This window comes from Camarhynchus parvulus, chromosome 2 (genome assembly GCF_901933205.1).
Source record: "Camarhynchus parvulus chromosome 2, STF_HiC, whole genome shotgun sequence".
Classification (NCBI taxonomy): Eukaryota; Metazoa; Chordata; class Aves; order Passeriformes; family Thraupidae; genus Camarhynchus; species Camarhynchus parvulus.
In genome coordinates this window covers 95,655,704-95,661,703 of record NC_044572.1, presented here as the reverse complement: position 1 = coordinate 95,661,703, position 6,000 = coordinate 95,655,704, and the positions used below count along the sequence as shown (strand labels likewise).

General features: G+C 45.9%; 1 protein-coding gene across 4 annotated transcripts in view; it reads left to right on the top strand.

Moving 5' to 3' along the window:
* Positions 1–1,546: 1,546 nt before the first annotated feature.
* Positions 1,547–6,000, top strand: part of SOCS6 (suppressor of cytokine signaling 6) — a 29,082-nt gene continuing 24,628 nt past the window's right edge. For 2 of the 4 annotated variants that reach the window (XM_030970738.1, XM_030970733.1), the window contains exon 1: positions 1,547–2,286. The gene's annotated coding sequence lies outside the window, so the exon portion shown is untranslated. Of the gene's footprint in view, positions 2,417–6,000 lie in introns of all 4 variants that reach the window. The other 2 variants (XM_030970747.1, XM_030970727.1) reach the window with 1 other exon arrangement.

The window sequence follows — 6,000 nt, the reverse complement described above, 5'->3', positions numbered from 1 at the left end:
AACAGTTTTTTAATAGTTTGGGAGACTGTAGAATAAGATTTCTAAGATGATTTAAAAAATTCATCTTGCTTGCAATGTAGATGACTGAAAAAGTTGCCTATGGTAAAAGCTGCCTGAAAGCAAAATGAAGGACAAACATTTTAAGCCCAGTTGGCTTCTTCTCATACTGCTGCCATTGTCCCACAACTGCTGCTGAATAGTTAATGCTAAACCAGCTTAAGTTAATACTACATATATATGTCAAGCATGAATGCCAGCAGGATCCTGAAAACAATTACTTGCTCAAATGCTGGTATCTCAAGGAAAAGGAGGCCCAAGAAGAAGGTAAGAACATACACACACATACATGAAGAAGAACTTTCCCCATCAGAGCCTATCTTGCTCTCTCTTATTCCCTTTTTAACTAGGTGGCTAAACTTACAACAGTTCTTCTAGGAGAAGAAGGAACCCTCTACGTTGTAAAAAAAAGTTAGTATTTTATTGCTCGTTTAATTTTCTTTCTTTCTTTGAACACCACTGCCAACCCAGAAAGTCATTTGTATTTTTCATATCAACAATATTGGTTTTACAAACAAAAGTTAAAACCCATAAGGTTTCATGTGATCCACTTGAAGCGATTCTTAGCTTTGTTATACCATTGATAACATGTAATCATAATTGTAAAACAAACAGTTCTAATCTAAAACACTTAATAAAAACATAAGTCATTCTATTTATAAATGAAAAAGCCAAACTTTATATTTGAAAAAAAATTCTTTCTGCAACTCTGATTAGAGTCATCATCTCCTGAAATGGTCCTGGCCTGCCAGAAACTGAGGCTGATCAGGCACATAAGGAAGCATACAATCTTTGGATGAGACTCAAGGAAAGTATATAACTCTCTATAAATGCCTGGGATATAAAAATGTGAACGCAATTGGGGCACACTCTGACCTCAAATAACCTAGGCAGTTAAACAAGTCACTGACCTGAACTCACGAACACCTCAGATCTCATAGAATTCAAGCAGAATGTGCATGAGTTTCAATGGATACTTTTTAACCTTGAAGTCAGTTGTTTCATAATAAGTCATACAAATACTCTTACTGACTGTCATGCAACTACATAGGTAAGCAAATTATGCTTATCTGTGCAAATCTGGTTGTTGATTTGCATCGGTTATATGCACCACAAGCAGGAAATGAAGTAGTATTTTACTAGCTCCACACAAGTCAGCAAACAGGACTTGTGACAACTTTTAAGAGCCGTATCGTCCATAGATTTTAATTCTTCACACCCTGCTAGTCACTTCCATCAGTCTCACACATCCTAAATTAAGAATTGTTTTCTTGCTCTCGAGCTAGCATTTTATTTTTAAAAAGAGACCGAAGAACAAGCAATCAAAGCAGTCTGCTTGGCTGAAGTTGCTGCAGCACAGCTGATACATGCCTGAAGTTTGGTGTCACTTTTCTCGAGGAGATCTGTGAAAGAGTTGAACACAAAAGCAATGCCTGTTCTGGCGCGTCGCTTTCACGCCAAGAGAAGTGTGAGGGAAGGTGAAGCGGAGGAGAAATCACCTCCCTCCTTCTCCCGCTCCCTCTTCAGCGCAAGCGGGCCTGGCGGGGAGCGCCCGTGGCCGGCGGGGCAGCGGGGGTGGCTGAGGGACCCCTCTGGCCGGGCGCTGCCAGCGAGGGGCTGCCCCCGCCAGAAGGAATAAGGGAGGCAACTCCCTGTAGACTTGGTTGATGAGCTCCTGTCGCCCAGCGGAGCGGTCACACGCCGGAGCGCGGGGTGGAGAGAGAAAGGGCCGGGGCTAACAAAGCCAGACCGCCTCCCTGCCTCCATTCCAGCGCGGCTCCCGGCCGCCCCCCGCGGGTTTCCCGCGGCCGCCAAGCGGGAACGAGCCCGGGGCGAGGCGCCCGGACCCGCGTAAGGGAAGGGGCCCGATTTCTGCGGGGCAGACGGGCTGCAGAGGGCTGGTGGAGTCCGCCGGGCGGCGGGGGCAGCCGGGCGGGCGGAGGACGGAGCGGGGATGCCCGCGGCCCTCTTGCCGCCGCCGGGCTGTGCGCGGGCGCCGCAGCCGCAGCCGTAGCCGTGCCTGCGGCAGGCGGCGGCCATCGCGGGCTCGCCGCCCCCGTGCGCCCCTCGGAGGACGGAGGGGTGGGGGCAGAGGAGGCGGAGGAAGCGGCGGCGGCGGCGCCAGGAACAGGGAGGCGGCGGCACGGCGAGGGAGGGAGCCAGAGCCGAAGCCGGGCCGGGCCCCGCGAAAGCAACAGCAGAGCCAGCTCCTCCTTCTCCTCCTCTTCGGTGAGTGCCGCTCCGCCACCCCCGGAGATTGCCCCCCGCCGAGCCCGGGAGCCAGCGGAGGCCGGGCCGCGCCGCTGAGGTGCCCGGGAAGAGGCCCGCGCCGGGAGCGGGACACCGCGGCCTCCGCTGGGTGAGCGTCCCCGGGGCAACGGTGCACCGCGGCCCGGCTCCCCCCTGCCCTCACCGCTGGGCGCGGAGGGCTGGTGCGGTGCAGGGGGAGCCAGTGGATTGGGCCGGTGCGATTCGCCACTTGCCCGCCGCCCTCTTCCCGGGCCGCGGCCCCGGCCTCCGCTCCCTTTGTTTGCTGGGCTCCCCGAGCCCGCGGCGGTGCCAGGCCCTGCGGAGGCACCGGGGCCGCGGCGCGGCCTGCGAGGCGGCCAGGCGGGCGGGAGGGAAGCAGTGCCGGGCCCGGGCCGGCGAGGCGCTGCCCAGCCCCCGCCGTGACAGGAGGGGGTCCAGGTCAGCCTCTCGTCCTCGCCACTGGCGGCAGCGGGGCCCGCCGGGCTCCCGTGCTCCTACCCTGGGCCGCTGCCCGAACGTACCCCACGCCTACTGGTGCCATTGTGGGGGGCGGCGGAATTGGGCTGATTTCCCTTTACCCCGCCGTGAAACCCGCCTTCACTTGAGGCTTGTATGTCCCCGTCTCCGGAGGTGGCGATTTGGGCAGCCGGTGTCGGGGTTTGTGCGGTGGAGGAGCCCCGGGTTGTTGCGAGGTGAGGGTGCGCCAAGGGCTCCCGACGGGGCGAGCGAGAGAGGCTCCTTTCTGTGACAGGCAGCACTTAAGAACTTGACTTTAACAAAAGCATTACCAGATCCGCAAACTTTACTCGCTTTCATTGTTCTTCGAGCTGCTTTTTACACTGTCTTTCCGTAAAGATGCCACTTAGAAAAAACTAGCCCATGCCAACCCGTTTGCTTATGAAAAAAGCCTTTGCAAAACAACGGGTTTTTGAGAGATGCAGAGGATGATGCTTCTGTGATATGAGGGTACTTTGGCTATGTCTTTCTGTCCCCTTTATTTTTGTCTTCCTGTGTTTTCAAAATCATATTAGTTTGGAACACAGTGGGGTTTTTTTCGTATGGAGTAGGTTACTGCATTAAAGAAGTTGGTTGTAGAATATGCTTTAGTCAGGAAAACTGACTTCTCCTTAAAAAAGTCTTGTGCCTTTTCACTGTGAGGGTCCAAACACTCTTTCCTACAGGCCAAGAATGTTTATGCCATGTCTATCCTCTTAATACACCTGTAGTTAAAATATGCCTGCTGCAGGCCTCCTTTCTTGGAGGGTTGCTGTCTGCACAAGTACTCAAGGAATAATGTCTCTGCATTTCTGCTCTGGGTGGAAAAAACCAGAACTGGTTCTATTTCTAGTTTTTGTTTGTACTAATAGATACATCTATGGATTGTAGAAAATATGGAAGATTTGGTGGGATTATAAAATAAATTACTTAGCTTGGCTGGAAGACTCTAAACAACTAGAGAATGTGTAGGTATTTTTTGAGTCTTCTGCAATAAGACAGTAGTCATAATGTGTAACTTAAGAAAGACAATTTCAGCTTTTTCAAAATGCTTGCTTTTTTGATGTGTTAAACAGTACTTGAAGGGAGTTTTCACTTCCTGTTCAATATTTCTTGGGGTTTTGGCATTGCACTGTGCTTGGAACTGAGCTTTTACTTGAAACAGGTTCACCTCTTGTATGCTTAATCAGGGATGCATTCCCTATATCCCAAGTTTTGAGATTTAAGTAGATTTTTTTTTAAGTAAAAATTTAATGAAATTAAGCCTTAATACTTAAAAGTTTAAGTGATAACAGAGTATTGTTATGCAGACATACCCACATTAGCTAACTCCCTGGAAAGCTGCAAAGGTATGGAGTAGTTAGGGAGAAGCTCTGTGTTGTTTCCAGGGGTTCCATGAGCATCGCTTTATGTACTGCATGCATTGCAGCATCAAAGTGTTTGCATGGATTCAGGAGACGTGATGGATAATTCTAAGTTTCATAAAAACTTGACGTACTGAAATCTAAAAACCAGTTGTCTGTTAATTTACACTATGCTATTAGCTTCTTTGATCCTAGATTGTGAAGTTGGTCAGTAACCTTGGCTTACTCTTGGAGAGGGATAGTTTGAAGAAATGGTAACTGGTTCTTACTGTTCTGTGAGTAGATTACAACTTCTGATTCTCCTTAACATGATTAATTGGTAGAGTGAGAGAGCGAACTGTTAACAAAAAGTTGTTCGTACAAAGCAAGTTAATTATTTCTGCTCTTTCTTATTAATTTTTCAATAGTCTTATAGTAATTTGAACATGAACAGTTGCCGGACTTCATTTGGTAGGGCTGCCCTGAGTTCACTGCATATTTACTATGCTATTTTTGGCAAAACTGGGGCCATAGTCCAGGGTAATCCCTAACTCAAGTGCCTTTTTTTCTCTTTCTTTACGGCCCTCTTGGGCCTACATAGCACTAGTTTAGCAGTGTTTGGGTAGTACAATGCAATAACATAAAATAGATAGGAAGGAGACTGTTCTCAGCTGGTATGTGCCTCAGTGTTTTGTTGATAGGGCTTTAATGTGTGTTAGCAACAAATCAGAGAGGGTAGCTCAAGCAGTTCTGATGCTCCAAGGAAGAAAATAAGATACAAATAGTATAAAAGGGAATGTAATAGACATACTAAAATGGCTTGAATATAAATTGAGTAGGATGAAAAACAATATCTTATGCCATGTAACTGTATATTTTGTACTGTAAAGTATTAAACTGAGAGCAAATACAGAACTTTGAGTTTACTCTTTTTAATATTTTTTATTTTTCAGAAAAGAAATAATTATATCTGTAATGTTCCTTGTCCTTATGTTTATTCCAAAATTTGTTTGCATTCTGTTTTGTTGCACATTTAATTTTCTGGAAATAAATATCAGTCTTCAGAAGACAAGGGTCCCAAGATCTTACCACCTTTGTCCTGGACCCTCCCAATAAATTTGTAGTGGTAGAGAAGGAAGTATCCTTTAAGAAAAACGTTTTTAAAAATCATTCTTGTTGATTTCAGATGTCAAGTTACATACAACAATATGTTTTCTTAGAAAAGAAGATGATTGTGCTTGTAATGGTATATTTATTGTCCAGGATTAAAAAGCAGCTTCATACCACTCAAATATATTTTTGATACAGAAGAATATAAAGATTCATGGTACACAGTACATTTTTTCTTTTATTATTGTTTTACTTTTTCCTCTTGAAAAAATTGATTTCTGAATTAAAACAATGTACTATGCAAGTTGAATAAATTTCTGTGTTAAAAATAGTTTGTTACATTACTTTTGAAAGAAACGTTTAGAAACTCGTGGCTTTGGGGTTTTTTGTTGCAGAAGGTTTTCCCCCCGTAGCTGAATTGAAAAAGCTATTGAAACAAAAACCTGTCGCCTACTTCAGCCTCTCCTAGTGAATAAAACCAAACTGAAAGCAAACTGGCCTATAATTATTGCCTTGGATGAAAATGGAAAGCTGACTGTATGTAAAGTGTTGACTGATACATCAAGGTTATGAAAAAGGGTACACAAACTTTGCTGGAGTCTGCACAGACTGAATTTGAATAGGCAACATGAAGCAAAATCTGGCTTAGTCTACTTATTTTGAGAATTAAAAATTTCAGATCAAAGCATTAGAAATTTAGCTCTTCAAGTCCTTAAGCTCACTTAAATAAAAGTTGCTCTGGATA